We start from the raw sequence: 17,889 nt of genomic DNA, 5'->3' as shown, positions 1-17,889 counted from the left end.
AAAACATTCTGAGGCACCCGTGGGGTGCATAGATCATAATTGAGACAAGTACAGCCGGGAGTTAATATCTGCTTTTTATCGCAAGATAGCCAGCCAGCAGCGAACTGAAACACTAAATGCCCAATGAAAAGCTATAAATCCTCCTTTGTCAGCAAGTGGCTGGTGTGCAGGAGCCAGTATTAAAAGACAGCGAGGTGACAACACGTTGTATGTGCTGCAAAAAGTGCAGCCCGTAAGGGCTAGAGCAAACGTAGTATGTAAGGCAAGCGCTGCAAAGCAGACATGCCAACATTCTGAATTTGAAAAATCGTGAGTCTCCCACCTAAATCGGGATGGGATGGTTGGCATGTATGATGGCATTGTAATGCCTTGAAAGAAAGTAATATATTGTGAGTTATAAGACTGCAGACTGGAAACATGTGGGCAGTTGCTCGGGCCCCCGTGAGTCTTAAATCCTCTCAACTGAAAAGGTTGAAAGGTCCTGATGCCGTCCCTACCTGCCCAAATCATTCCTCTAGACAGTTCCATCAGCAGACATGCCAACCTTCTGGAGTTCCCAAGAGGGAGATTTGACCACAGAAATCAGGATAATAAAATGTTCCCTCAGGGTTGCACTGCGATTAGAATTATTTTAGGCGGTAGATAGTAAAATATACATGCATGCTAACCATCCCGATTTAGGCGGGAGACTCCAGATTTTTCAATTAAAAATAGTGCTGTTCTTTACTATCTCCCACCTAAAATAATTATAACCCCAATGCACTCCTATGGGAACATTACATTCTCCCAATTTCTGTGGTGAAATTGTCCTCTCAAAAGTTCCAGAATATTGGCATGTCCAGCTGTCAATGGACCGGCTCTAGCCAGGTCTGAGATCCGGCATCAGATGTCTCCCTGGATCTCTGACCCGGCCTACCTCAGCCCTGACAGGGCTCCACTGAGCCCCCAGCTTCGCTGAGAAAAATTGGGGGCTTGGTGATCTAATCTGCTCTGTGCTCCTTCTCCTAGCTGTTAGCTCAGCCCGTTTTCTTTCTTCTGGCTGAAAGGGACACCACATGAATCAATGGGCCATGACGATTACTCAGGAGGGGGGCCATCACTGTTACAAGCAGGTTTTCTACATGCTGGGCAGACTATTGTTTTCCAAATGTGCATCTTACACTTTCATAATAAAAATAAAAGTATTTTCCAAACTCAAAAATGCTGCTTAAACTTGCATTCACTGGTTTTCTTTGAAATGTGTTTCTTTTTTTTGGACTACCATACAAATACCTTGTAATTTGCGTTCCCCTTGCCTTTGTGTTTTATCACAGGTTTTATTTTTAAAGATGTTGTCAAACTGTTTAATCACAAATAAATGCTTCTGTTGTGCTGACAGCAGTTATTAGGAAATTCAACTGTGGGTTCCTGGGTGCCAACTTTGGATTTTCACTACAGGGAGAGAAACAACCCCACCTCTGCCCTGAATATAAGCAAGCGACTAGCCAGACACATTTTATAGCGTTTGTTTTTGATAGGAGTTGCAAAAAGTCATTAGATGAACAACCAATTTTTAATACATAGCATCTCAGCAACAGTCTATCAACCTGCTGAGCAAACTAGTATGCCTTCTACTGTAGAGCATGTCTATGGATCCTTTAATGTACTAAAAATCACTCCATTACCAACGGTATTTTCGGTGCACCACTGACATGGAAGTGACAAAGTGGAATTGATGTACATTGTGGTATTTATAAAGAAGCAACATAAAAGAAATTGCACCATATTATTTTGAACATTTCCTTTGAGCGCATTTCTACTGCCAGCCCCGCTCCCTCGGAACTTCAACCCTTCCTCCAAACTCCGCCCCATGTCTGAACATAGCCCTATTTGTAATTGAAAAATCGGGAGGGTGGAAGGCATGCAGCAGTATTCGGCTATAATGCAAAGGGCCACTAGTCGCCAAATCTGCCCCTCTGCACAGGATAAATGCTGAAATCAGGTTCTCAGAAAAGTACGAATCCCTCTCCCCCGATCTGTTGTACGAGTCAAACCCCCAAATACCCTCTTTTGTGTAACAGAAAAGATGGATCCACAGAAGAAAACTGTTTGCCCTTCTACACAATAATACACCGGTGCGCTGCAAATTCGCCTGGGAACTGGCTGCATTGCCGCCGTTATGCGCCCTCATTCTCAATCACACGGGTATGCCCGTGATAGCTCTCTGTTGCCAACCTCCCTGCTCCTACCTACGGTGATTACGAGGTGCTTAGGGTAGCCTGAGGGCTGTGGCGCTGGCAGAGGCTGAACTGAAGACAAATTCGCGTAGACCAAGGATTACATGGCTTGAACGTAACGTGCAACTCACGTGATGAGGAGGTGGAAGCTGCACGTTGCTTGGGTCCGCTTCTCAGCTGGGAACTAGACACTATCTTTCCAGGCAGACGCTGGCCGCACCCCCCTAAATCCGTAAGTGGACGGTTGTTTACGGTTCCGTGGGGCAACTAGAACATAAGTACAGGTGCGTTACTTTAACCGTAATTAACGAGTGCCCAGCCTAGTCCTGGTGTTGTGTAGTTTTGATTTCAGTGGAGCGATTTGGAGACTGGGCACATCTTTATATCCAGTGATAATGTGCACTTTCTGCCCAAAGAGTTATTTATCCTCTTCTTGTGCCGCACCCTAATCCTATCCGACACTATTTCCTAAACAGAATATTTAATGTCCCTTTTCTTCATGCTGTAATATTATGAAACACACACACGAAGTCCCGAACCGTTTGTATATTGATGTGCAAAAATCATACATTTGTAACATCTTGATGTTTCCTGCCAGCAAGCTCCGTAAAAGCGCTGCACGCTCCCTCGCTGCTAATCCAATCTTAACCGAGTCTCGTTCAGCTTCAGAGAAGCCAGTTTAAAAACGAGAATCGTATTAAAAACATATCTTAAGGCAGCAAAGAAACGCTTAGGTATGATTTTTATACGGGCATGTCTGACGCCGAATAAGAGTACACGCAGTCGCAATTAAAGCGATATACATTTAAGACTATGGCCATATTCTCAGCCTTTGATTTGAATTACTAATTGTAACTTTTGCCCATTTATAATTGTTGTTACTTACATAACGCTTTTCATGGAACACTTTTATGTACAGCTATTCGGCACCTAAAATTAGTACTTGGATGACCTCGGAAGAATAAAAGGCTGAGTTGACACTTCTGTGTGATAATACTGATGTTATGTGATAAAACTGATGTTATATTGTGTGTTAATATATAACTAGAGGGGACATGAGAGGGTAGTTATCCCCTTTTTTAATTGTGCAGTTATCAAACAACATGTGGATAGCTCAGTGAGTTAAACGCTCAACTCTGGCATGTCCCAGTCTGCTCTTTCCGAGTTCAAATCGCAACATGTACACAATTATTGGCCACAGAAACAAAACGGTCAATTTGACTCTAGATAAGATCCTCTGGGAGTGGGGCAGCCAGCCAGTCTGTCTGTCCTATATAGAAAATACTCTGGAGCTGTACGTTGGCCAAGAAAAATACATGTGAAATGAGGGCTTCTAGCCGGGGATATTGTGGTGGAAACGTCATAGTGCGGCTCACATGAACTGCAGTATACACACATTTCAGCTTAATGAAGTGAACTGATTGCATAGTGATGCTTCTCACAGGTTTTGTGTGCTGCGCTTGCCCAGCTCAAGGCAGCCTTCTGCTCACGGCAGGTGAGGTGAGGTTGGCTTGGGTGTCCAGGCATTATTAAAGTGTCCAGTGGCCCCTCCACAGAGATGCCACTACTTGTATTACATCTTGGGTCTGCAGCTCATCTTTGTTTCACGTCTGCTCCCTGTTATTTTACCAAATGCAGGGGTGGACTGCCAAGTCGGGCAAAGGGGCAATTGCCCCCAGGCTGGATGGGCTGCTACCCAATGGGCTACAGCTCCAAAATGTAAAAATAATTTCAAAAGGCAAAAGCCTTAAGAATGTAGCCTGCCACAAAGGATGGCAGTGATGCAGAGCCTGCTCAGATTCTGTGTAAATGGGGCGAGGCATTCGTCTTGATTTCAGCAATGTTCAAAAGGTGCCTGAATGGCCCGTGCATATGTGCATCCGCAGGGAGTGATAGAGAAAGGAGTCTAGGCTGCAGGGACATTTTCATACCGCGCAGTGTCAATGTATGTATTTAAATAACAGATTCTGTGACTGTATGGCAATGTTGGCACCACTGCTCCCCATACACCATTGGGCTGTTACAATCCACAGCATCCTGTCACAACACCTACTTGCCAAGGAAGTAAGGGTCCATATATCATTAGAGATTACTCTGGGTTTGATTCTGTACGAATGCTTCCCACATGTTCTGGGGAATTTCTTGAACACCACTGTGTTCATACAAAAAGCGTTTCAATAGCACCCATTGATGTTTCTTATATGGTGGTTATAGAAATGGCTGTTAGACTCTTTGTGGTACTTACTTTAGGACACAGTTGAAAAACACATAGACAGGTGTAATATTCAGTAATTAATTGTTAGAAGACTACAACTAAGGGGGTCATTCAGAGTGGGGCAGATATTTTAATATTGCTGAAGAAAGTTACCTGTTCTACCGGTGGTATTTCCGAAAATCCGCCCTACTCGAAGTTTACCACCAGCAGAGGTGGTATTTCTGGAATACCTGCAGTGCTATTGCAGAAATATCGCCTCCGATGACGGTAATGTAAAAAGGTGTTTTTAACATTTCTTTTCAGCATCAATCTGAAGGGAGAAAGACTATGTACAGTAGAGGCTCATATTAATATATTGATTTTTTTTGCATGCACAAAAGGGTGAATCCTGGCCCTTTTATATATATTATATGGGTAAGGTGGTGAGAGAAGATAATCGGAGATGCCCACATTTTTACCCACTCAGCATGGCCCTTTGTAAAAACCCTTTTCACTACCTGTGCACGGTTCTGTACAGTAGAATTAAAGATTTAAAACATTTGTGGCCAGTTTGGATTTTTTACCACCACCCTTATGGTGGAGGTAAAAATAGGTGGATTTTCTGCAAAAAGTCTGCCTAAAATACCACTGCCGGTATTCCTGTGGAATGCAACTGATGGCATTTGATCAAACCCTGAATTGGGTGGACGGTAAAACCTACCATATTTGCCAAATACTGGCGATTTTACGGTAACCACCAAACTCTGAATGACCCCCTTTTTCATTGTCTTGTCCAGAACATACTTCTCTCATGTGATCAACAAAGGACACACATGCCAGTCTACACCAGATTCAAATATATAGATACTTCATATGAAAACAGATACGTGCTTCCACCTATACTTTACACTCTCACAAACACACTCCACACATTACCCCAGTCACAGTACTTAGACAAATGCACTGGCCACCTTATTTAAAAACACACATAAAAATAATAGGCCACACTTGCTCCAATTTGTGAGCACAGAATATCCACGCCCCTAGCCGCCTTTCACTCTTCATTGTTTAAATGCAAACTCCAAAGCCACAGTTACCCGGAATACCCTAACCACGTCTTCTTGTCTGGTAGAGGCTGACTGGCAAATCAAGATGGTCTAATGTCGAACTGTAATCTAGGGCAACAAAAGTAGGTGAGGGCTTTGGGGTTGGTGTGATGGTCAATTGAAGAGAGTGAATGTCAAGGAATTGGTGACTGAGAAATGCGGACAAGGGAAGGATGTGTATGTACGGTAAGGGAAGGGGATTGAATTAATAGTTAAATATGGAGCAGAAGGGGATCAGAGGTCTAACGTTAATTGTAAGAAATGGGGCATTGAGAGTGTGGTGCAAGGGAAGGACACCAGAGGAAGATGGTTAAGGAAAATAGGGCAAATGACACAGGGGTGCACATCTGGAATGGTAGGTCAGCAGGTTGAGCGACTGTTGCTGAGATCTATGTCTGACCTGCATGCCACTGCACCTGATTGTGGTACTGGCTTGACGCCCTTTCTTGTTTGCAAGTAGTGCATACTTGCCTTATGAAAATATGCTTCAATTACTACTTCCCATATTTTTTCAAGTTGCTTTATCATGTGACTTGGTGATTTTTTTAAATGTACACACAATTGTACACACACAGATTGTTATTATAGTAAATGTTCATTACAAATATAATTTGTCTGTTTCTCAGATGTATTTGCCTCAGGATACAGATGATTAATATGCTTCCCCCTTGTAGGTAAATTGGTCCTTTTGAAAACCATATTTATTGAACAGTATACTAGTTTAGCACTTGAATAACAACTTTACAGAACGTTGTTTCTAATACTGAAGAAGGAATAGGAGAAGATAATGTCTCCCCTGCTTTATGAATTGGAAACTTGGGACCCAGGAAGACAGGGTTAAAATCCCCATCTTCCACACTTCATACATTATCTGATCCTGAACAAACCACACCTTATTTTCCTTAACTATCTGTAGAGAAAGATTCACTCATATGGGTTTATGTTAGCCATACTAGTGAGGAGGCAGGATGGCAGAATGACTAGTGAGGGTCTTATGTTGTAGGGTGGGTGCACAAGGTGCAGGTATGATTTTTTGTGTTGTGGGCTGGTGTCACACCCATGGGGTATCTCTCAATTTCTTCCTGACCACAGAAACCAAATGTAGTTGACCCCTCCCACCTTGGTTGGCACAGGCTCCTGATTATAGTTAACAGGTTACCTTGAGGCAGCCAATGGGGGAAGAGGGTTAGGGAGAAGTTGTGGATAAGGAAGGGGGTGTTCGGGTCACCGGATTGAGGGTAAGGGTCTTGCGTGAATGGATGGGTAGTGGGGAAGTAAGGAAAGGCACATACAACATTTATTATCATGAGAAAAACAAGTAGCCTCCTGCTTCTGACCTCCTAGCTCCTATATACACACTCCTACTAAACTGAGCATACCCCTTCTTGATTAGGACTATGCTCTCATGGTAACCAAACATTCAGTAAGTCATAGTATAGCTGGTAAGCAACTAACAAAAGCATATAGCACCGGGAACACCTGTACAAGCAATAGCATGGACACGGGCACAAGACACATGAGCATAAACATTTAGCAGATGGGTGCTTGCTCAACACATGACAAAGTAAGGGCGTTAGGCAGGGAAGTATTCCAATGCTCAATTCCCCTCTGACGCTTCTGTCTCTTGCCTGACTGATATAAATGCTTGCCTTATCAAGCTGCAACAAACAAAAAATATTGCATGCCTCATGACCCTTGTCTTAAAGCACCCTCCACGAAGATCGTTCATATGCTTTCACTGGGTAGCTTGAGGAACATTTCGTATGCCAGGAGAAACATTCTTTAACAGCAGCATTGTCTTCCCAGAGCTCAACCTCCACTCGTCCCCCCCCGCCCTCCTTGTTCACCAGAATGAAAGTAGCACACGCAAGGGAGCACTTAACTGAGTGCCGACTGCCACCTCCCAGGCTCTGTAGAACATGCTGTGAAGCGGGATGAACCTGCGGTCTGCGCGACACTCACTCTCCTGGCGCGAGGGAGTTTACCTCCTCCTGTCCCTCATTCAGTGCTGCCGCTCCATGTCAGACCTCTACCAAGTTTCTCGCCCCACTCTCCTCCTGCCCGTGCCTGCAGAATGCCAAAATCACCAGCAAGCAGCACAGCCCGGGGAGGGCTTTATAGTGAGTCGCCTGTGCGCACTCGCGCTCACCAACACCCATGATATTCATGGGAAATGTTGTCTCATGGTCCAAGCGGACCTCAAATGGAGCCTCCATGCTCCGGCAGCAACATGGCTAGCTCCCACTCCCCTTTTCCTCACAGCTGTGGAGGCAGAAAGGCAGTTATGAGTCTTTTGTAACTGTGAGAAATCAAAGGGTGTCTCACTTGCTAGTCCCACAGGGATATCTCGCTCACCTTTGGATCCAGACCCTGGGGGTGGACCAGTGCGAGATCCTCACCTGGGAATCTTCAGGGAGTAGGATTGAGACAACTGATGGTGAGACGCAGTATTCCCCAACATTCTAACCCCCCCCTCTTCCTTTCTGCACAGACACTGGACTGAGGAAGAGGAAGATTGAGAGTAAAGAGGCTACCACTTGCATATCCCATTGGACATGTCCAGTTATTAAGGAGAGGCACTTGACCTTAATCACACACATCCGATACCCATTTGCTCCCCCACATGGATAAAAAGCAAAACATGGAGACACACTCTGAGCAAGGTGCGAAAAGAGAAGGAGCAGATTTTACTGGGCGAAGGCGTACCCACTGGAGCAGGATGACCGATCGACGGACCAGAGCGCGAGGAGTAGGGAAACCCTGAAGATCTGTGCAGGAGGTTGTTGCCTCTGGGAAACCATGAAGGATACACAGAGAAAGACAAATCCCAGACAAGAAGCAGCCTGCATTGTGTTTCAAGGATGCCAGTGACCCTCCCGGATGAACGGCAGAGTTGGGGAGGTGAGGCGAAGCCTGTGGTATCAACCTTTGCTCGTGAATCAAAGCTGCTGAGAACAGAAAGGATTGCACAAAACCGGTGAGTTAGCGAAAGACATGAAAGGCTGATTTGTGTCAAGGAAAGATTGAAGCCGCAACAGCGTATCTCCGAATTGAAGGTTGTGCGTTTGCTGATGAGATGCGAAAGAAAGCAAACCTGTAGTGAACTTTAAAGTCAGCGTTCATTTTGAAGCCAGTTATACAGAGTAGCTGAATGGTACGACGAAAGGAAACGGCCAACTCGAAAGTCTCCGCGAAATGTTTGCTGTTTTGTTATAAAGCGACAAAGTGAACAAACTCTGAAATGCACATTGGTAAAGATTAACCCAGACAAAAGGGGAAGTTAAAAAGGTGATTGCCTTAAGAGAAAGATTTCTTGGAACTTTTCTGATGTGTTATGGAACTACCAAGACCAAGAGACACTGGGGCAAGTAACATAAGAGAGCTGAAGTGAAAGTCGAAGTAGTCCTGCAGAGGTCTAAGGAAAAAGTCTTGCACATTCGAAAGGCTTCGACATCAGTGAAAGGTCCGAGTCTGACTCAGAGAGATCTGGAACATGAAATAAGTTAGGGGAAGGGAACCCCTAACGAATTTGTATAAAGCTTCAGGGAACGGAGCCCCTTGCAAGTGCTGTTATTGTGAGGTCTGAGCCCGGCTGCTTTTGTTGAGTGGTCCGAGCCCGACTGAGGGAGACCTACACACATTTGTGTTGAACTGTGAAGGAACTTTTGGTGAACTGAAATAAGTGACTTTAACATGGAAAGCCAAGCGGACCTCGACCCACGTTTTTGCCTTTTTTTTTTTTAATAACCTGAGCAAGTGTGTCACCTGTCTACTGGGACCGCCTTCATCCGTGCTGTCCAATGTGGGGAGGAAAGCTGACTCTGCCATCTTGATCGGTTATGTTATAACACTGACTTCTCTTTGCATACGCATTCCCCTTACACACCTTTTGTATGAGAGATAGGGCAGGCATTTGTTTTTTAGAAAGGCCATTTTGATTTGACATAGACTGACTAGGACAGTGTTTTCTTTATTATTTGAATTTAGAGACTACTCCCGTCATAGCTATAGGGCAAAGTAGGAGTTTTTCCAACCTCCAAGAATTTAATAAAGTTTTTTAAACTTGTAGCTCTTGTCAGTGTCATACTTGTGATACCATGCCTCCCTTATATATGCCAGTTCATGTTTGGCTTTGAGAGCAAACCTAGACCCCCTAATTCAGCAATGGCTCTGCTAAACCAATGAATTCTCTAGCTTCGCCACCTCATTGTTCAAAAACTAAAGATGGGATTGAATGAGATGTAGCCTGCCCTCCAATTGCAAACTCTTAACGCATTGAAAACTCGACTCAAATTTCAGCTTTCTCATTTCACCAATTATGTTATCCTAGTGAAATAATGTTACTATGTTTGGTACGTGGGAGCATTTTCAGTGGTCTGGGTCTCTAAGAAAATACAAACATAACTGTGCATAAAAGGAAAGTAGTGTCAATAATGTCTTCTATATATTCTTGAGAATGTGTGAGAGGAGAGAGGTTGGTATTGAGTTGATTTGTTCAGGAAGTGGGGGCCACTGCGCTGTGGGCTTGGGCCATTGCACTATGGGCCAGAAAAGTAAACTTGCCCCCCAGGCTAAATGTCACCAGTCCTCTTGCCAAGATGTCTCCTACCCTAAACCCCACACTTGTGCAGCCCTTTCTCTGCATGTCTTTTACGAAAGCCGCATGGGGACAGACTTCCCTCGTGAAAGGAGGCTAGCGGGGTTTGAAATAGCTGGTAGCTATTTAGCTCCTGCTCCTAGCCGAGCTGATGCAAACTGGTGCCCTGCAAACATACCTGTGGCTTTAACTTTCTGTATCTGAGAATGTGTATAAACAATCAAAGTGATCTAGAACACATTTAAAGCATAATGAATTGCATACAATGGAGAAACATTTAAGTTTGCATCTCGCTAAAAGATTTGCAGAGCGCTAAATGCTAGCTCTGGGTTCTCTAGGGGTAGCTCCTGCCTACTAGGTGATGGTCGATAATTAGGGGCTAGTTTTAGCTCCTGCTCATGACATTTAAATGTTAACCCCTATGCTGGTGAGGGACATTTGCGTCCCTATGTGAGAGCCTGGGAACGACACAATACCTCCCAACTATACAGCTGAGCTATTGGATGTTCGGGGCACACGTGATTTCTTTTTAAAAAGCATTGCAATCTGGTGCGTTATTCTGCTTCAGTTGGGGTGGCCCAATACTTCATCTCCCAGAAGGCGTTATTGCTCCTAAAGACCACTGCTGAATATGTGTGGCCCAGGCTAAACTGAGTCCTCTGTAACTATTCAGCAATGCCATTGTCCTGAAAGAACCATGCTTATATGTGAAGAGAGACGGCACTTTGGCGTATGCTCCTCGTTTCATTTCCGTTTTATAGTTTGACAATTCAAAACATTGATCTGCTCCAGAGCATTTTGAATGAAAATATTTAATTTACATGGAACTGTGAAACTACACTCCTCACCAAACTTTGACAAGTAGCCATTATAAATGCGTAAAGCCACAGCTGCTTAAAAATTATGTTTACTTTAGATGACTATGTTCCTGGATAGAGGACGTTTCTGTCCATAATGTAATTGCTTTGTAAGGTCAGTGCATGTCTATATTTAGTTATCCATTAAATGATCCTTGTTCTTCCAAGCAAAACTAATTTTACTTATAAACTGAAACCTACTGTCTCACATGTTGCAAAGTTTGCATGCACTGTAAAGTCTAAGTTTATTAGAGCTCACTCGGTCGGCGTGAGTCTTTCTTCTCTTTCTGTTTGGGTGCAGCCATTCTCGGTTTACCTTTTTGGCTTTCTTCTATCTCGATAGCACAATTCAGCCTGTGTATATAGACTTAAAATAAACCTTGGCAAAGCCAATAGGTACGGCGCTTGAAGAGTGAGTGGTTGAACATGTTTTTGGGCGAATGGATGACTGGTTGAGTGGTTGGATTAGTAGCTGACTTCATGTGTGGTTGTATATTTTTGGGTGGGTGAATTACGTGTAGTTTAATTACCGGGTGGATGAATAAGGGGGTGAATATTGGTGGGTGAATGCCAGTTTTCCTCAGATGCTAAGTGGAGCAGTTTCACAGCAGCACAAAGCTGGAGGATGGCACAAGGACCATACTGCATTATTCCAATATGAGGCATATTTATCATGCTGTAGATGCTAACCAGAAAGTGCCCTTAAGCCCTAAACTCCAGCAGAACGAAGTGGGGCAGCATGGCGTCAGTCCGCTCAGAGGTTGCAGAAAAAGTTGTGCAAAGGCAGACGTATAGAAGGTACGAAAACTCTCCAAAACCACGTTTGCCAGGACTCTGTAGTCCTTTGCTAAATATTCGAACATTTGCCTGGTGAAAAGCAGTTAGTCGATGGGGGAACATACGTTTGCCAAGGAACTCTAAAGATTAGCATTAACTTCTCCTGCTGTTGGGGTGATGAGAGCCCTTTTAACAGCCTAACCTGACAGGGAACGAAGGGGCAAATAGCCAATTGAGAAACGAACCTGTATTAAGGAGGCTGTAGAGGGGCTTCTCTTGGAGTTGCAGTTATGAGGATGGCCCTGCCTCTCCCTCCACAGACCATGCTCTAATCTGCGCCTACACGGTTTGTTGCAAGTTTGAAGTTCAGACATAGAATGGCCTTCTGGGGTTTAATTTGGCTGCACATTCATCAATTCAATAGCGTCCTCCTCTTTCAGTATTGAATGTTGTTCATCATTACACGTAAACAGCAATTTGCATGGTTGGCCTCATTTGTATTTTATGTTTCGTCAAGTGGTCACCATGCTTAGATTTTTCAGCTTCTTGAAGGTAGACTGTGCAAGGACCTGATACAGCGGAAGATTTGAATCCCAGAACTGGATTTATCTAGTCTTTCTGGCTGTCTCCATCATATATTCTTTTTGTTGAAAGAAGTGCTCCCGGATTAGCATGTCAGTATTGAACCTGATGAAAAGCTAACTATACTCTGTGGGTGGTGCAGCCTAGTGTTACCTCACCAACCCGAGTTGTAGAGATAAAGAGGCCCTGCACGAACTCCTTAATATCTTGATTTCTGACATGCATTGGCACTCCTTTAATTCTAATGTTATTCTGCTGGTAGGCATTTTTTACATTGTCTTTTTTCGCCATGATAGATTCTAGATGTAGCTCCAAAGTGTCCATTTGCTCTGCCAGAAGTTGTTCTTTTTTTGTTTGTTTTTGTCCCTGCTCACTCTGTGGTCTGCACATTGCTCTAGGGTTTTTCGGCAGTCATGGTGTGTTTATCTAGGTCTGATATTTGGAGAGCTTGTTTGTTGTGCCTTTGATTTCTGCTTCAGTTCCAGGAGTTTCAGTTACAGATTGTGTTTGGTGGCTAGCGCTTCCATCTGTTCTGCCAGTTCAGGGGTTGAGTGTATTTATACCGCTGTTAGATACGTTTTATTTCCTGGCCTGCTGTGAAAGTCTCACCGGACACAGGTAAGGCGTGTACATATAATCTTTATTGTCTGAACCCCACAGCGCAGCCTTCTTCCTCAGCGTCCCTCTCAACTGCCACTGTGGAATGTTGACTGCTAAACACGCATCAACATTCCACAGGTGCCCGTGCACGTTACAGGTGCCCGTGCACGTTACAGGTGCCCGTGCACATTACAACACCTGCTTCTGTTTTTGCAATACAGCTTTGATGTGTGGGTAAACCGGCCCTTTTGGGATTGTGAAAGAGGCAGGCTTGTCTACTCAGACTGTTATGTCCCGTCAGATGGCTCAAAACAAATCGGGACAGAGGTAACAAGTTAGCAAATCACTTTTGGATATCATGATCACAGATTAATAAAGTGGGTCGCACACCAGAAATCCTCTTTTCTTCTGTATGATGAGCCCTAAAAATGCTCCACGCTTCTGGCAAGATTGCTTGCTTGCAATTAGCTGAACCACAGGTCAGTTGCTGATGCCAATAATAACATTCAGCAAGGGAGGTTCAAGCACCAGCAATGCGAAGCTTAGCATTTATTCTACGTTTTTGAGGGGTTAAGGCACGAGCATGCAAAGTTCGAGGCAACAGTCAGTTTAAAATCAGGTCCCCACAATAATAATGTGAGGTTCCAATGTACTCTACGTTCTGAGATGGCTACTGCAGGGTGCAGGTGGCCATGCGGTCTTGATCCCTGTTGGAACACACACCCAGGAAAGGGGTCTGAGGAAGTGCCAGCACATCGCTCATAGCAGAGGACGTAGATCTGCCTGTGGGACGTTGTTGTTGATATTGCATGATTGGTAAAGTGCCCATTTGGGAAATCCCGATCCTCCACTGTGGCAACAGCAGTACACAACTCGAACAGAGGAGTTCTGTCTGAAGGGGGCAAGGCACCGGGCAGGCACGCAGATAGGTTGCTGAGAATGGACAAGGATTCCCGTATTGCTCACCTCCAGACCAGTCCTCAGGGTCCCACTTTGAGGAGATTCCCTCACTTGACTGTGACTGCGGCTCCATGGATTCACTACAGCAGCCAGCAGGGACCCCACACCCCCGCCCTCGGACACAGGCTGGGCTGGAAGCCGCATTCATTCGCTACTTAGCTTTTATGTAGGATGAGCCTGGGGCAGAGATTTGCCAGAGGTGCCATTTTGTTGCTTTGCCTCAATGTCTCGGCTCCAATGGTGCAAAATCCCATTCTGCCTCAAGGGCCTGTTACTATTCTGGACCCCACCAGCAGATGCCTAAAGCATGGGGAGTGTCAACGAGCGTGTCAATGTGGGGCATTTTATTGCTGGTCGGGGGACATATGTACGGAAGAGGAGGGCGACGGGGAGGAATCAGGAGCAAGTTGCCATTTAACCGCAGCTCGGTTATGCCCCTCCTCATCACTTCTAATGGATTATGAACTTGTGGGTCTTTCAGATATTACTTGTTTTCTATGTGACCTGCATAGAGTTGAGCCATTGAAGAAGTGGGTGGCTTGGGGTTGATGGGGGGTGGGGAGAGCCTGGCTATTTCATTAACAACCTGCACCATGTTACATCAGAAGGACTGATCCCAGTGTACTTTATTAGGAACTGAAATTAAATGTTCATGGATCTCCATAGACTTGTATAGTTTTGGACTACAGAAGGGGCAGGTGACAGAGCTTCCTATTTCGTCAGTCTGGAACGCATGCCATTTTGCAAAGAACATTAATTTGACCTGTTTATATGTTAAAATTCATATTTTTAATGTTTAACAACAAACCATTCTAGTATTATTGTATTCATGGCCCTTCTGTTTTAGCAGAGGTTCATAGGTTTTTGTGCTTTTTTTTCTCACTATTTAGTGGGCCAGATGTAAAGCAAATTCTTAACTTTTTCAAGCACAAGCGGCAAAGAGGACTGCTATATTTATGGCCTCTGTACAGGATGACTACTTTTTTTTTTACGTGAGAGGGAATCATTACTTTATGATCTGGGGGGAAAAACCATGGTGTCTTTAAATCAGAAGCCTCGAAATGTGTGGCATTGGATGCTACAAATTTGAAGGTCTAGCATAAAGGAACTCTTGTACAATTTACCTTGAAGTTGGGTAAAAGTGGCACAACAAAGAGATCTGTTAACATTGTACTAAAACTTGCTTGACTTAATATCCGAAAACCTCATATAGCCCAAATTAAATTGCTATGGAGGTGTGCCAAGTAGGTGGTTGTAATTTTTGTTGATTCTAGTTGTAGTTCATGGTCTGAAAATGGTCGATTTAGGACAAGAAAGGCTTCACGAAAACCCGAGTGTTGAGTTGTGTATTGTGGACCCCCCCTCTATTTTTTATTTATGCGAGGGTGACCGTAGTTTGTGTTGAAAGCAATGAAAGGACTGGTAAAATGCATGTGTGCATTTATAGCCAGATAGAAGGAAGGTAGAGCATGGTTAGGTCAGCGTGAGGAATAGGAATGCATGTGTGCATTTATAGCCAGATAGAAGGAAGGTAGAGCGTGGTTAGGTCAGCGTGAGGAATAGGTGCTGTGTCAAAGAGACTAGGCTGCATTCTATGGGTCGAGGGCGATGTATGTTAAGGGTAAGGTATAGACGAATAACGTGCATCTCAAAGGTATACTGTTATGTGAACAGCTGGACCAAGCTGGATTCTGTGGGACGCAGAGCATGAGAGTCCTATGAAGGACTGAAACATATTAGATTTAGTGTGATATATTTGCCCACTGTACTCTAGCTCAGTGCCAGGCTTCTAAGAGCAATATTTGGGTTCAGCCAAATGCCCTTCTAACTAAATCTATCGTTTCAATGGGAGATGTTAGTGGATGCCTCTTCCTGGCACTTCCCCTTCCCCCGACACTTTGCCCTGTCACACTCGCACGATCTGAATGACACAAGGACTAGTAAGATCGTTAGTCTTGTCCTCCCTCTGTCTTCCCTCCCTTGTCTTTTCGCGCCTCGAAACACTTGTGTACAGGCCTGTTAATAAATGACTTGTATATCATATCATGCTCTTGTAAAATAAGCCTCCACGTCCCTGTAGACATGTCTTGCGACTTTATTCTGACCCCTTTAGCGTACAAAGTTTTAGTTGATGGCTTAGTCTCGTTTGAGAATACAACACTTCAACCTAATGGGTCCACAATTCAACACAGAGACAATGGAATAGGTATAGGTCCACAATTCAATGTAGAACTTCTCTCCCATCCTTCGACTGTGCCAATCCAAGTGACTGCATTAAGTGCTAGTCTGTCAAAAGAACGTTGTCTGTAGCGATAAATCACAGATAGTAGATTGCCGAGTGCACGAAACAACAACTGTTACTTCCCTTCTGTAAAATAGTAATTAGTACTGGGACTAAAGGAAAACATATTATGTTTGCAACGTTGCTGCCAAAATCCTGCACACGCATCTATCTGCATTTGAAGAGCTAGATTGACAGATTGTCTCATCCAGCAGTAGGGTTAACCCTCAAATTTGGACGAGCTGCAGTGCCAGGCCCTGATGAATTGGAACATTAAAGGTGTTTTGAAAAATGTGTTTTGGGATGTCACAACTTAAAGACAATAGTACCTGCTTCCTGTAAAATGGGGCAATATTTGCGATTTGTATTGATACATACGCACATTTTGTGCCCGCTATAGGGGGCAATTTGGGGCACCCCTGTGGACGACTGATAATCTGGGTAAATGCATGTTTTAATGTTCACATTCAGAATGTGGAGATGGGCTTGAATGCATATTTGTGGCTATCCCGTACCATACAACGCCTACTCCCCAACTATTCTAGTAAATCTCTGTGTTCCATTTTCCTATGCTTGCTGTGCCTTTCTTCATTGTAGACTGATTTTTTACTCTGTGTGCCTCCTCGGGTGTTTGGCAAACCATCTTTTAGAACCTTGTACATTTTGTTAAAAGGTGAGAATATGAGCTCCATGGTGGTGATGCCAGACGTTTTAGATGAGCTGGGCATTAAAGTGAATGTACTACATGAAGTATCCACATGCCGACAGCTTGGGTGCATGTGGGGTTAATGTACTTCGTAAGTGTTGAGAAATATGACCTCCCCGCCCCCCAGTAACACATGGACATTACCTGTACTCTCTGGCAGAACCAAGCAAATTAATTTAGTTGACTTCCAGGCACTCAAAATAACCATATTTGGCTAGAACCCAGGGGATCCGCCTTCTTTTTCCTTCTGTTTAACGGCTACGTGCAACTACTGGCCGATAGTTTGTATAAACCAAATCTCCAGATATTCACGCTGCTAATGAAGAGATTTGTTTCATAATAAAAGCGATCAGTTTGTTGCTCACAATTACTCCATATCTCACAAAAATCGACACTTTGGCAGGGATGAATGCTCGAGTGCTTTATTTGCCGCCCAATAAAAGCTCACCCTAGGCTATTTTATTTATAATTACTTTTCCTACCTGACTTAATGTCTTCCCCCCTACCACCCTATCAGCCAGTGGCTTCACTAACTTTGTCGTTGTCCTTATATTGTGAAGAAAGGGAACATTTTCCGTTATATCAGAAAACAACCCTAGTTAGAAGCACGCAGAACTGTCATAATATGTCTACCATGACAAAAATTCATACCGGAACTGCAAGTTTCTCAAAATCAGTCTGCCACTCATAGTGGGAATAAGGAATTAAGTCCATACAGTCTCTCCAGGCTTTCCACTTGGTCAGCATAGACTCACTTTAAGCCATGCTGCATAGTGCACGAATACTACTAGCTCCAACTATTACTGCAAACTGTTTATCCACTAAACCCTAAAATGCAGTCTTGGATCCTTCCCAGCACACATTCGAAATAAACTAAAGAAAAATGTAACTACGCTTACCGACGTGGCAGTCTAACAATGGGAGTGTGAACAATACTTAAGCAGGGGTGGACTGGCCTTGAGGGAACTCTGGAGATTTCCCATAGGCCTCTGCACCCTGGGCCTCTTTTGCGT

At 44.1% G+C, this 17,889-nt stretch overlaps 1 protein-coding gene across 1 annotated transcript in view; it reads left to right on the top strand.

Annotated features, from left to right (window-relative positions):
* The first annotated feature begins 2,322 nt into the window (after positions 1–2,322).
* MINDY1 (MINDY lysine 48 deubiquitinase 1) overlaps positions 2,323–17,889 on the top strand; it is a 362,529-nt gene continuing 346,962 nt past the window's right edge. The window contains exon 1 of the mRNA XM_069649763.1: positions 2,323–2,500. The gene's annotated coding sequence lies outside the window, so the exon portion shown is untranslated. The remainder of the gene's footprint in view (positions 2,501–17,889) is intronic.

Source organism: Ambystoma mexicanum, chromosome 1p, assembly GCF_040938575.1.
Source record: "Ambystoma mexicanum isolate Mex_15411 chromosome 1p, UKY_AmexF1_1, whole genome shotgun sequence".
Taxonomy (NCBI): domain Eukaryota; kingdom Metazoa; phylum Chordata; class Amphibia; order Caudata; family Ambystomatidae; genus Ambystoma; species Ambystoma mexicanum.
Note: the sequence above shows the minus strand (reverse complement) of the source record. Positions and strands in the feature narration are given on the sequence as shown.